The sequence below is a fragment of the Canis lupus genome, chromosome 5, assembly GCF_048164855.1.
Source record: "Canis lupus baileyi chromosome 5, mCanLup2.hap1, whole genome shotgun sequence".
NCBI lineage: Eukaryota > Metazoa > Chordata > Mammalia > Carnivora > Canidae > Canis > Canis lupus.
The window spans coordinates 48,886,281-48,901,026 of record NC_132842.1 but is presented as its reverse complement, the minus strand read 5'-3'; the positions used below and the strand labels follow the sequence as shown (position 1 = coordinate 48,901,026).

Below are 14,746 nucleotides of genomic sequence, written 5' to 3'. Positions count from 1 at the left end.
TTCATCACCTTACAATAGCTGTCTCCTCTGTGATACTTTGCAAACTGGTGTATGCCCCAGTATGCCTGGAGCCACGGGTTCCACTGGTTGTTACCTCCTGACGTTTCCATTTTCCTTGATTGTAATTACATTATCTCCTTGATTTTATGACATAGATTTTTTTCTAATTCGCGCTTTAAGCTTTGGAAGTGTGGACGGACGCCTCTGACACTCAAAGTATGCATTCAGTTGATGTTGCCCTCTTTCTTTCTTTGTTCTTTCTTTTTTTTTCAGATACAGATTGAGCTTCATCTTCGAATGAGATCTTCGAATTGAGGAGAGCAAGGAACTTAAGTTGTTGTTTTTAACGTTGAGTATTTTAGGTCACTGCACAATGCATCAGTGTTTAAAAGGAACGCCGATACTTCAGCAAAGGCCCTCCTCTGTGGAAGGTGCTTCCAGGTTCTGCCTCCAGAGTCCCCTGTATTTGGACTTTTAGCTCCTCTGCCCCTGCAGACACTTCAGGGGAAACAGAGAAGCCCTGGTTTAGACGAGGCCGTGTTTTAAGTGCCAAAGTGAGGACAGGAAGACATCTGCGGGACAAACCTGGTGCTGAGCATTCCAGTCGGACCCTGGCCCTGAAAAACCATGAGACCACCGCTTCCAGATGAACTCACTCATTTTCATTTTCTAACCATTGCTCCCCCCGAGGAAAGCTGGCCTACCATTGCCTGCTCTCTTGTGTTTTTCCACCTTGCCCCTTGCCTCGGTTCTTTGTGAGCAATGCAAACTTTGGACCTGCCTCGTCTCACTGTCCTGCTCGGCCACCTGTCCAGCCCTGTGTTGGGCAGTAATGACCAGCAGACCGTGGCTTTCTCGCCGAGTGGAGCCGACGCTCTGTGGACCATTGTTTGTGGGGCCACACTGCTGTCCCCCTCGCTGCCCCTATAGGACACTCATCAACAGCTGTGAGAGGCTTGCCATCCTGGCCCATAGAAAAGGCAGGCCTGGAAAGGCTTCTCAGAGCATCAGTTCAGAGGTCCTGCAACCAGCCAGACAATACCCGATTATTCAACGGGCTCCAATTCATTTTCCTCTGCTCCTCCCCCACCGTTACCCTTGAGAGAAAACTAATTTGCAGAAAAATAGCCCCTGCCAGCTAACTTCTCCTCCTAAATGTATGATGACCCCCGAACTCTAGTCTCCGTGGGTACTTGTTCTCAGAGCAAATGCGCAGAGTTCTGAAAAGCAGGCTTCTCCTTTAAAGACCTCCCTCCCCCGTCTTAGTCGGGGAGATGCTTTCTTTTCTTTTTATTCTTTGCTTCTCTTTTTAACACGTGTGCTGAAATTGGCACTTTCTCTTAGCAGTTCACCCCCTTCCCGGGATGAATGCGGGCGGCGATGGCGAAGTGGGCACAATTTTTCCAGTCCCTGCACTAGGCGACCCCGTGGGTGATGGATTCTATGGACCAGCCCCACCTTCCATATCACTATTTAGCGGAGCGCTGGGTCCTGGTGATGCATGGTGGCATCGGAGCGCCCTCCACAAGCCGGGGCGCCCGCCTCCGCTGTTGTCTGAGTAAATAATGGGGCTAATGGCATTTGGTGCAAATGAGACTCCTATGGAACCCACAGTGCGGGCTGATCCTCTTCTTATTTTTCTTTGTCAAGAGCCTGCTTCGGCAGGCAGCGTGGCCTGCCCTCGCCGTCTGGGGGAGGAGGAGGCAAGGTCTCCCGGAGTTCAGGATTTTGTAACTAATATTGAACACCAGCGAGAATGGATGCCAAGGTCGGGTTAAGAATAAAGAAAATTGATTTGGAGGTCAGGGTCACCATGCGAAAGGCCCCGAATGCTGCCAAAATATTTTCCTTATGCTGTTTTTGTTATGGAAAAGACCAGGCCTGCTTAAGGAGGCGAAGAGGTGGGAGGTGAGTGAGGCTGGAGAGAGACAGTCTGAGGGACAGGAGGGCAATCAGAGCTCTAGGATTTACGGGGCGTGGGTCCCCAAGTTTAATTTGCCTGGCGTTTGCCCCCCTAGCAGAGACGCGTGGATGGATAAACACTGATGATCATGTTGTCCCCCCCGCAGAACCGGGCAGTGCTGTACTCTCTCTCTCAACCTCTCTCTCTCTCTCTCTCTCTATCTCTCCCTCATTCCCTCTTTCCTGCAGCAAAGAAGCTGGAGACAAATTCCTCCAGTTGTATTTGCAGGGGTAAGCTCTTTCATACATCACTGTGATTCTACTTTTCGCCCATGCTTACAACATACCTGCACCGCAGGGCTGTATATTTAAGCAAAATCCCGTTATTATTGGAGCTCTGACCCGATTTTGTTTCTATATTCTGAAGTAGAAAAGACTCCGGTGGCATGAAATTAGCAACACATTCTGCTCGTGTGTTAATTGTGTGAGAGTTTTTGGCAGGAGAATCTCTTAGCACTACCCGGAATTTATTTTTTATTTAAATTTGGTAGTGATTTCATATTGTGTTTAAAGAAAGGTACCACGGCTTAAAACACTTGGGATTTACTGTATGTTCAGAAAAAGAAAAAAAATCTGCCTAATGCAGCGGTGCAGAAGGAATTATGTAATTTTTTTCACTTAGCAGGGAAGCTGCTAGCATTAGATTTCTAATTCATTACAAGAAATTGGCATTCCCAGGAGTGGTTTGGGTTGGCCTTGGACCCCCGTACAGTATCCGAATGCAGTTGTATCTGGCCAGTAGCAGATCACCTGCTCTGATAAAAGCAAAAACACACGAAAAAGAGAAAGTCCAAATCTCCCAGGACAGAGTGGCTACTTTTCTCTAATGGATTCCACTTCTGAGTTCTCCCGAAGACCAAAGGGGACATTGTATGACCATGGTTGCCCCCAGGAACACGAGGAGGGGGAGCGATTCCCAGAAAGGGGAAGGGTGGGCAGACAGGCCAACAGATGTGTCCCACTAAAGAGAATGGACTCTTATCTTAGGGGCAGAAGGCAGCTCTGGAAGAGGAAGAAGTTAAGATAATGATCACTGAGGACTTACTCTCTACCAGCTATTGTATTGGCTGACATATGTCATCTCATTACCCCGGCCACATACTAGGTACGTGATTCTCTGCTCCTGGCCTCCTGCCCACCTCCCTCTCCACACACTCCCCTCCTTGCCCATCACCACCACACCACTGCCGACCGAAAGGCTCTGCGCTGCCCTGGCTGGCTATGAGTTCCTGCTTGTCCTTCGATCACTGTGTGGCTCAGTCTAGTAGTTCAAAGCCAGACAGACAAGGGTTCTTCTCCATGGCACTATTGATTCTGTAACAAGTCCTTCTCCAGAATAAAAGCATGGCCTGGATTTGATTTGTGGTGTGGAGTAGAAAGACATAGACCAGGACTCCAATTCCAGCTTCCTCGGGTTGATGATCTAATCTGTAGTTCTGGGTTTTTGCATCTGAGAGACGGACAGACTTTGGGCCAGGATTAAGGAAGGTAATGGATGCAAAGCTCTCAGTTCTGGGGCTGGTCCGTGGCCTCCTCAGGTCCTTTTGTATCCTGACCTCACAGGCATGGCAGTCACACCTACTGACCCCACATTGGAGACCAGACACCATACCAAGCTAGGCAGAAACAGAGACATCCCCAGACCTACGCCAGGTACGTACTGTGGTGTACGTACCACCCTTCATATAACCCTCACATAACCTGGAAAGGGCTGTATGACCATCCTCCTCGAAACCATGCCTTGATGAGCAGAGCCAGAATTTCACCTGGTTTGTCTGATGCCAAAGACTCTTAACTCAGTGGTTCTCAGAGCGGGCAACATGGAAAGCTTTTAAAACATTGATACACAGACCCCGGAGCCCAGACCAATGGGATGAAGGTAGGATTGAGTATCTGTTACCTTTAAAAGTCACCTGAGGTATCTAATCTGATGGCCAGTGAGCTATGAAAGCATTGTCTTAATTACACTCGACCACCTACCTTATCTACCACTGGCCGTTCACACAAACTAGGGCGTCTGAACTAAAAGAGGAATTTCAAATGCTGGCTGCTCACTAATAATTAGACTAGTATTCACCACTTAAGAGAGGTCTACTGTGGCACAGACACTTTATGCTACCTTGACTCTCATAGCAACCATGCAGGAATGAAATGTGGTCAATTCTCCTGGTTCACAGAACTTACGTAAATAAGTTAGTACCTGGTACAAACAAGCCATCAGTAAATAGTACCGCTGACATCATCACCATCACCACCATCATCATCAACTCTTGACTCCTCATCGCAGCCTCCAGACCCGTCTAGTCTGTCCCCTCACCATCTTGGGGATGTTTGTGCACCTTACCACCGGTAGGCTGCCCCTTATCCTGAATGCCCATCATCTCTCACTTGCACAGCTGTGGCAGGCTTCTAAAACTCCCTGCCTCTAAGCCCATCCTCCTCTAACCCATTTTTGACCAAAAAGCCAGGGTGATCTTTTTAAAACACAAATATCTAACCTTTCCTGGCTGTAAAATGGTGATAACTCTCAAGCCACTGTGTAAGGTTTGGTAGGCTGAGCCCTTTGTAAAAGCACCCAGGGAAGGGGCAGGTGGGTGCCGAATCTTCTCCTTGTTCCCTTTGCCAAGCCACCCTCCTCCTCCCCACTGGAGACTGTATTAGCCCTGAGATCAGGGTGCTTTTTGTGATTTATGTGCCCAGTGTGTGTGTGTGTGTGTGTGTGTGTGTGTGTGTGTGTGTGTGTAGGAGAGAGAGAGAGAGAGAGAGGGAGAGAGAGAGAGGGAGAGAGAGAGAGGGAGAGAGAGAGAATGCCTTCATTTCAGGAGACGGGCATGTGCTTTTCTAATTCACATAAAGGTTTTGTAGTAACAGCAACTGCCCTGAAGTTGAACCTACTTCACTGAGTTATTATGCTAGACAAATGTGAAAATTTAAATAAAATGGAGGTTCCCTATGGGAGTTGAAATTTGAACCCTGGCTGTCAGTCTCTAAAGCTACTATCCTAACCCCTGTTGTTCCCTGGAATACAGAGAAGGGATGCTCTGGGCGGGGGGCGGGGGGGGATGTCTATAGATAGGAAATTCTCTGGGCTTTCTGCAGGCTTTCTGGGAGAGAAGTAGGCCAGCCAGGCCAACCACCTCGTTCCCCTTGCCCATATCACCTAGGAAGATCTTCACTTCCTTTGACCTTCAAGTAAATGTTGTAAAACTTTGGATGAGAACGTTTTTCTTAGGAGAGGGGAATTTAGGGGACAAGGTTATGCTTGGCATCTGACCTCTGTTTCAAGTAGATTTATTCCAGGCTACCTATTTGATAGGTGAGGTGTAGAGATAAAGAAAATGAGATTTTAATGTGATAATATGTCACTATTCTTCTTTATCAGATCATTGCATTTGCTGGCCCTTGGAGTGAATACTTGGCACAGTGTTTTGGACCCAGAACACCCTTAAAAATAATCTACTCCAGTGGGTGGCATCCAAGAGCCCCTTAAGGATGAGGGTCTTCACATGACCTTTTAATATCTCTGAGCTTATATGTGTGGTAAGTTGGCATGGACTCACTAAAACATCCACTTCTTTGTCATTGACTAAAACTTTAGTAATTTAATATGTTAAAGCTGTGGACATCTCATGCTAAGTTCTGGCTAGGAGTTATGTCTCCCATTGATAAAAAATGAAAATGAAATCACTCTGATCTAAAAATATCCCACTTGGAGCCCCTGGCATAGTCCTGCTTCCTAGACCAGGGTTTAGCTCCACCACACCAAACTGTCATTCTCTTGACCTTAAGATCAGTGATGAATTTTGTTGAATAATTAGTTTCTAATCAGGCAGCTTGAATTTCAATACTTTTTTTTTTTCAAATTTCATTTTAAAGGAAACTTTAAGCTACTGTAAAGTGAAAGCCAGATCACTTAGCATCAAAATGGAAATACTGTGTCTAAATGCAGGACACTAAATACTGTGGAAACAAAGCACTGTACCCCAACTCCGGCTAACTACAGTTGCTTACTGGGGATCTTACCCTGATGCCTAGTCACTCGTCAAAAGAAGGGTGGGGGAGAGGAGGCCATATTGAAACGCTGTTAAGGAAAAAGTGGTCCTAACCGAGGCTTTCTCTAGACTTTTTATGGAAATGCAATAGAAAAGGGAATACTTTTCTCACAAAAACTATTTCATGTTCCTGATGCCTTTACCCCCAAGGAAGAAATTCCAGGTTGCAGAGGTGGAAAAAGAAGTCAGAAATGGAGCCTCTGGCACCATCCACTGTCATCCCCTTTCCAGTCTGACCAAAGACTCACTCTCTTTTCCTCTTGGATGAACCATCTCTACATTTTCTTCTCCAGAGCCCACTGATCCCTTTTTTCTCATTTGTTCTCCCACCCCTTTCAGGGCCCTGTGTCTACTTTGCTAGGTCTCAAGCCATGGGGTTCCTAGCAGGCTGGAGATGGGGCTTTGGGTCTTGGAGACAGAAAAATAAAGAGTGGTGGAGGCAGAGAGCTGGTGGTGGTGCTGGGTGGAGCCCACTGTTCTCAATCAGGTCTGATATTCCTGCTTAATAGTCCAGGCTTGTTTAGTTCTTCTCCCCATTTCCACTGTACAACTGAGCCTCACCACTAACTCTGACACTGATGAAGCCCTGCTATAGCCCCTTTCTCCCTTTGCCCCCCTTTTCTGTGACCCTACTTCTCCACAACAAGCAGGATGCTCTCATCCTGTCCCCTCTAGCCTTTACTTTGTCCTTCCTTCCTGAAGCACTCATAAATTGCAATACTACTTTGGCATTCAGTGATGTAGGCTAGGGAGATTATTTAAGTGCCCAACATTTTCTGTCCTGTTCACTACACTGCCTCAGTGAATTTTGGAAATTTAACCATCAGAAACCAAAGAGAATGGTGTTATAGCTACCAGCTTCCTTGTTACCTAAATTTCTCAATTATTTACTTCTGCTCTTGTGTCCTTTGTATTTTGTCTATGCTGCAAAGCCCTGATTATCTAAACTCTGGGAAATGAACTAGGGGTGGTGGAAGGGGAGGTGGGCGGGGGGTGGGGGTGACTGGGTGGCGGGCACTGAGGTGGGCACTTGATGGGATGAGCACTGGGTGTTATTCTGTATGTTGGCAAATTGAACACCAATAAAAAATAAATTTATTTAAAAAAAAAAGAATTTGAAGGAGACGGCAAACATTCAGTCCCTAATGCATACAGTTAAATAGTTAATAAATTGCATTTATTATTTAAAAATAAATAAATAAATAAAACTCTTTTATCCAGAAACTCTGTTTCACAACCTGAAATGAGGTTGTGCTATTGGACGTGTTTTATTTACTTTGAAAACTGTCTAGCTCACCTGAACCCCTGCTTGTCTGACTTCATTCAATGCCTGTCTAGATTCTTCAGATCATCAGGGCCCTGGGGAGCCCCAGTCCATTTTCTTATTGTTTAACCTCTGCTGCAGAGCAACTCTGATTTCAGGCTTACTTTGTATGATGGAGACACGTGCCATGTTATCTGAATCCCACAGTTGTTCCACTAGCTTTGTTCTTGCATACTTTTAAAACCTACACTAAAAACATAAGAATTGGACTCTTTGAAACTTCTTTTGTATTCTGAGACAAGATAGCCAAAGGGAAAGGATTCTGTCCTGCATTTAGACACCCGTATTCTTGGATTGGTTCTACAGTTGACTGTATAACTTAAAACAAGTCCCTGAATTCCCATGTATTGCCATTTCTCAATCAGCCAGTATGGATGTATAGTATCTAAGCTTCCTTATTAGATGATGTTCTGTCAATAACAGAGAGTATAGCTTTAGAAAAGTTTATAGGGGACTATCATTTTATACTTAATCTAGAGAAAAAGTCCTTAATACTTATTTTCATAATATCTCATATTTGGCAATAGTAAGGTTAAGAAGTGTTAATGGAAAACCGGCATCAGATTGAGGTTTTCTCTGGAAAAAATCAACATTTCCAGCAAATGAGCACCCTCACTCTGCTTGAACATTTCCCATAACAGAAAGATCACTACTACCTTTAAAGTTTCCATTATTGAACTCTTAGTTAGATCTTACTTTCTCACATAAAGCAAAAAAAATCTCTTTGGGAAATTTTCATCTGCTTGTCCTATTGCAATTCAATTTTTCAACCATTTACCAAACACCTCCTATGTGCAAAGTCCTGTGACAGTCGTCTGGGGTTACAAAGATTAAGTCAGCTTGGTTCCTGCACTCAAGATCTTTGCAAATATTCTACAAATGAAAGGTTGAATATAGTGTTAGATATTTTAAAACAGAGATACTCCATTACTAGCTAAGATGTAGTAATAGAGACCTTCCTATCTGGAACAACCAAAATGATGAACAAAATTTGTGCAACAGTAATTTTTAAAACACTGGATATTTGGCAACCAAAACCAGTGATTCCCAAGAGATAGGAAACAAACAATTGCCCCTATAAAAGCTAACTGCTTTGAGGGACTTTTCAGGCCTTTGTGCAGGGGTGGGAATTCTAGGCACAGGAGTCCGGTGGATTTCCTGAGAGAAAACAGGGATGATTCTTGGAGACCAAGGCAGCTAGAGTTTGCAGAACAGGCTACGGAAGAGGAGAGAGCTGCACAGAATAAGAGTATCAGACATCTACAGAGCCCCCCCCCCTTGGATATTTAGCAGAGTATTGATCAAGGAATGCATATGAGTAAGCTACCCAATGAGGAAGTTACCACCCAGAAAAATTAGAGGGAGCAGGACCATGAATAGTGCCTGTTTCTACCAGCCAGACTAAAAAGGCTCATAATTCATAGGGCATATACTCAGAAGGGTAATTCATAGGGTAGAGTACTCAGAAGGTTTTTTTTCCTCAGTACTGAAAAATAATTCACCCTAGACTAAACACAGTTCTGGTTCCACCTAACAAATCTTAAAAACAAGAACCAAAAGGGAGCAAACTGTTTACAAGCAATTTAACTGCATCCCAGAACAAAGCTCAAGAATATTTATAGGAATATAAAAATAGCCAGAACCCAGCAAAGTAAAATACACAAAGTATGGCATCCAGTAAAAAATTACCAGTTATGCAAGGAGGCAGGAAAATATGATCAATAATGAGGGCAAATAACAATCAATCAAAACCAGTCCAGAACTTACATAGATGTTAGAATTAACAGACAAGGACATTCAAACAATTATTAAAACTGTACTACAGGTAGTCAACTAGTGAAGTACAAACATGGGAGATATTTAAAAGACCCAAGATGAACTTCTACTGATGAAAGCTATAATTTCTGAGGTTAAAAATTACACCAAATTACGGATTGGATATTGTTAATAAAAAAAACTTTAGAGAACTCTAGTAAATAGCAGTAGACACTCTTTCTAATTAAACACAGAGAGAAAAAAGAATGGGAAAAAAAGGAGACTCACTGCTCTTTGGGACAACTTTAAGCAGTCCAACAACCACGTAACTGCGGTCTGCAAGGGAGTAGATGGAGTGTGGAGAAAGAATTAAAGCCCAAGCATAGGAAACATAAAGCAAACTATACCAACAAACATCTTAAAGAAATTATTCAAACCAATGATAAAGAGGAAATCTCAAAAGCAGTCATAGAAAAATGATATTATGTACAGAGGAACAATAGCAAAAGAATGGCAGTGGCTTCTCAACAGAAATAATGCCAATGAGGTAACAATGAGCAATATCTGTAATGATGAACAACTGTCAACCTAGAATTCTATACCCAGTGAAAATACCTTTCAGAAATGAAGACTAAATAAAGACTTTTTAGACACACAAGAGAAGAAAGACTTTGTCACTGGGAGATTCATGCTACAAGAAATGTTAAACAAAGTCCTTCAGGCAGAAGAAAAAATAACAGATCTACACAAAGGAATGAAGAGCCCTGGAAAGGATAAGTAGATAAGACATTTAAAAATTAACTAAAGCTGTCTAAAAGATAACTGGCTGTTTAAATAGCAATGAAAACTAATGTAAAGGAAAGTTGATTATATATATATAAACATATATATGAAATGTATGACAAAAATAGTGTGAAGCCCTAGAGGGGAGAAATGGATGTATCCTATTATAAGGTTCTTAAGCTATGTGTGAAGTACAATGTAACAAAACAATAAGTTTTAGCTAAGAAGACAATGAAGGAGATCAAACAGAATCATAAAAAAATACTCAACCTAAAAGAAGGGCAGAAATAGAGAATAGAAGATAGGAAAAAATAGATATTGTCATCCACTCTGGTCTCAAGGCAAAAACTCTATATCCCTTTCCAGAATAAAACACATAAGGTTCCCCTTATGTGGAAATGCTGCCAAGATCTTATCTGAAGCAAGTGCTTCACAAAGTGATGCTTGTCCTCCCCAAGGTCTGACCTTGCCCTGCTCTTATTACCAATAACTGGAGTCAGGTCTAAGCACAGCCTGATTCAGGAATAGGATGCTCACTCATTGTACACTTGCTCATTTGCAAGACCTGGCAAATAGGTATTGGCAGAAACCAGCAAAACACTCATAGAAGCACACATTGAGAGGGTGAGACAATGGAGGCCTGAAGATGAAGGTGAATGGGAAGAATTCATTGAGATGGGAGCATTCTTCCTTGACTCAGGACCTAACATCCTGGCAAAAACATCAGGATCCAGTCATAATGCATTGCCAGCACGACTCTTTAAAGCTTGGCTGTAGCAATGGATTACAGTAAGTAAGATAGAGTTGCTAGAATGAACTTGGAAGACTATCAAGGAAGGGCCAAGGGGCAGGGGATGGATTTATTAGTGAGATCAGAGAAGTCTCCACCTGTTTCTAGTCCCCAAGAAATCCCAAAGGCCATTGCCTTGGCCAAAGCAGTAAGAAATGCAGTGATGAAAAAAGCACTGGTAACTCCAATAGTGCCTGTCCCCTGCACCCTGGAGTTGATAGGAAGAAATGATGCCATAAGTCTAAGCAACTTGGCATCAATAAGAATGATAGAGTTCTAGAATGTCATGTTATATGAACACAAGAGCTGGAAGATGCTTTTGACCCTTAGACACCTATGGCAGTGGCTGAAAGACCAGCGTGTTCCCAGTGATGAGAGAGACTAAGATAGTACCTGACTTGTAGAACTGCGAAAAGAAACTGTGAGCTGGCACAAGCACACCTCAAAGCATATCCCATAGGTCCACAGACCCTCGTGGTAGTTATTCCCCTGTTTCTCAAGTGCATTATTTGGATGAACAAAGTAGCTGATGGTATCCTTCTACTGGTTTCCTGAACTACAGGGTAAGAGCCATTAAGTGGGAAGGGCCAAGTGGAAGCCTCTGAAACTATCCATCCCCAATCCCACCAGCCAAGGAAGTAAACCCAAGTCAACACTGCATCCTGAAAGAGAATTAATGCCACTCTTAAAGTACATGGGGATGATATTCTCTATCATACCCATGTTAGCTAATTCACCTGTATGGCCCTTGAAAACATAAACTAACAGATCGTGAGGGATGATAGTTGGACTACCATCAACCACCACAGGGTAGCACCAGTCTCAGTTGCTGAGCAATAGATGATATTTTTACTAAAACAGATCAACACAGCCTCTGGCATTCTGTATGTTGTTACTGATCTGATGAACATATTCTTTTTAACCTATCATCAATAACCAGGATCAAAAGTCAGTCTCATTTAAGTGGGAAGGACATCAGTACACATTCATAGTCTTGCTTGAGGCTATGTGAAGTCTCTCGTGCAATGGCAAAGTAGTCTGCAGGGGTCTTCACTGCCTTAATATGTGGGACACTATCCTGATGACATCATACAAATTTAACCCTCTAAACAGAGATCGCAAGTCCTGTGTCAGAGAAATAAAACCCCACAAAGATACTCCAAGCTGCAACATCACTGACATTTTTCAGGAGTCCAGTGATCTGAGGCGTGCTGCTATACCATCTTTGAGGTAAAGGACAGGATGTTAAATCTTATACCTTACTCCCGTCTTCTACTGCTGCATAATAAGCCACAACAAAACCTAATGATGTACAACAACTACCATGTTATTATGGTCACTGGTTCTGAGGGTCAGAATTTTGGAATGTCTTGTTTCAACTTCTCGATTTTTGCCAGCTTTTCTAAATTGGGGTTCCACAGAAGAATTAAGCCCTGATGCCCTCAGACATCCATTTGTATATAACGAACTAATTTCCCTCTTGTGCATCTAGAATGGTACTTGGGAGAATGGGAAAAAAAAAATAGTCACTCAACCGCTTTGTCTTGTGTGGCGCAGATGAGGAACCTCAGTTGAGAAAGGCTGGCTGGAGCTTTAAGTGGGGAAACTCCCACAGCTGAGGGTGACACAAACTGGACTAGAATCTTACGGAATCATCTTCACCTATATTTCTAGTGCCTAGGCTGGGGCACTTGAAGGCTAGGCTCAGGAAGGACCATGAGGTGGAGCACCAACACATGGCCTCACCATGTGGGTGTTCCAACTGTGTTCCGTGATTTCTTCACAGTATGGCAGCTTCAGGGTAGTTGGAAGAGCAAGTGTCCCAGTGAACAAGGGAGACAGCCATTTATGACATAGCCTCTGAAGTCACAGAATGTGTCTTCTGTTGTCTTCTCTAACTTGAAATAGTAAAAAGCCTACCCAGATTCCAGAAGAGAAAACATGGACCTTGTCTCTTGATGGCAGAAGTGTCAAAGAATTTTGAGGTGCTTTAAAGCCACTAAAAATCTAAAAAAATAAAAAATAAAAAAAATAAAGCCACTAAAAATCTTTAGAAATTAGAAGCAGCATATGTCACTCTTGGGAATACTGCTCCAATTCATTTATTGGGTGACCTGGAAGGCTGCCAGTTTTGAGTGTCAGAGCAAAATCTGCAGCAGATCTTGCCATAAGTGGCCCTGCCACTCAGGCCATATGACAAGTAGATCTAATGGTGTTATCTGCTGTGAATAAAGATGTGGTGTGTGTGTAGTCTCTGCCAAGCCCATAGATCCTTGAGTTCCGGAACTAGACTTTCCTTCTGCAGTAAAAAACTAAAACCCATTTGAAAAGCAGCTCCTGAGCCCTCATAGAGATGGATCTTCTGATCATGGGACACCAAGTGACCATGCAACCAGAACTGCTCATTATGAGCTGGGTAGTATTAGACAGACAAAGTCAGACAGGCACAGCAGCAGTACATCATACAGTGGAAATGGTTCACTCGAGACTGGGCCAGAAGGGATCCAGAGGACACAAGGAAGTTCCATCTGCCTCAGATTCCTGTGTTATCTATCTCTTGCTCAGTTCACACCTAAGGCCTTATAATTCCCTACAGCCAACCAATGAAGAAAACAAAACAAAGCAAAACTTAGACCTAGTTCATAGATGGGTTGTCTTGACAAGTTAGTGCCAGCAATAATTGGACCACCGTACTAGAGCCCTGTGCAGAGTGGCCCTGAGGAATAGTGAAGGTCACTCCTCCCAACGAGCAGAGCTGTGAACAATGCACTTGCTCCTTCACTTTACAGGTGGGGGAAGCTGTCTGAGTTCCGGGTATATCTAGACCCACGGGCCATGGCAAATGGCTTGCTGGTTGGGTTGGAAACCTCAAAGGTTTGAAGTCTGGAGACAAGAGACCATGGAGAAAATCATGCAGATGAACCTATGCTACCAGGCACAGAGCACCTGGATCTCCAATTCAAATCCAGACCCACCAGAGCACCTCCCCTACAAGGGTGGCACTGAACCACTAAGTGGAAAGATGTCCTGAGGATGCCAGCCAGCCTCTCTCCCTAGCCCCTTTGGGACTTGCATGACAGAGGGGACACAGGTCAGAGAGAGAGCATCTGCATGGCCCCAACAGTATGAGTGCCATCTCACCACGACCAGTCTAGCAACCACTGTACTGAATCACTGGAACTGCCATATTGGTCACTAGAGAGACTGGCAAGGAACTCTCCATATGGCAGATGGTCCTTGAGGAAACCAGCCAGTCACTTGGAGGTAGGTTTTTTCCATCAGACACCCTCTATCCTCGAAGGACCACTGACTCAGCCTTACCAGAAATGGATATGGGTTTGCCTTCCCTGACCCAGTGTCTCTGCCAACACTACCATCGACTCAACCATTCTGATGTATGTACACATCTAGATGTTTGAGGAGTTAACATCCCAGGGACTGATTGGTGCCAGGAGCCAGGAAGTGATCCATCCTCACTTTCTCTCCTTGAGAGGATGGATGGTCTTCAAATGTCCAAGGAGCTTGGAGCCCCTTTGACCCCACCAGGAACCAGCTCAATAAACACCTTGGATTGACTTCCTTTCCGTCTTGTTTGACATCTTTTATTCCCCCTCAATCCTGGGGCCTGTGTTTCCCAAATCAACCACCTCCATCACCCTCCTGTCTCAGGTTTTGCTTTCTGAGAGAACCCAGGCTAAGACACTATCCCAGACTTCACAAAACATTATTTTCCCGTGAAGTGAGATGTCCATGTGCTGTAATTCAAGCAATCTATACTCACATGGACAACAAGGTGCTTTTTTATTTGTTTGCTAGCTTGCTTGCTTGTTTTCGGGTAAGAAAAAAAAATTGAAGAGCCCAAAATATCAGGCTTCTGCTTAGGTTATGGTAGATTCTAGTTGTGGATGCAATGCCCATCACTGGTCTGTAGGTAGGCTGTGCGGGTGAGCCCTGCACAGGGGGCTTGGCTGGGGAGTGGGTGGACCTTCCCTCACCAAGCAGAGTCCTGGCACAGGCTGCCATCTGCCCAGAGGAAGGGGGCCTGCTTGCAATGCCCAAAAGGAACTGGTGGCTCATTAA

General features: G+C 44.1%; 1 long non-coding RNA gene across 5 annotated transcripts in view; it reads left to right on the top strand.

The window, feature by feature from the left end:
- The window catches only part of LOC140633681 (uncharacterized), a 33,834-nt gene extending 19,735 nt beyond the window's left edge, over positions 1 to 14,099 (top strand). Inside the window, exons 2-8 of one of the 5 annotated variants that reach the window (XR_012031263.1) lie at positions 274 to 1,908; positions 2,152 to 2,193; positions 2,950 to 3,067; positions 3,526 to 3,615; positions 4,140 to 4,311; positions 5,345 to 5,502; positions 13,456 to 14,099. This is a non-coding gene — a long non-coding RNA (uncharacterized lncRNA). Of the gene's footprint in view, positions 1 to 273; positions 2,194 to 2,949; positions 3,068 to 3,525; positions 3,616 to 4,139; positions 4,312 to 5,344; positions 5,503 to 11,779; positions 11,897 to 13,455 lie in introns of all 5 variants that reach the window. The other 4 variants (XR_012031264.1, XR_012031265.1, XR_012031262.1 and 1 more) reach the window with 4 other exon arrangements.
- Positions 14,100 to 14,746: the final 647 nt, after the last annotated feature.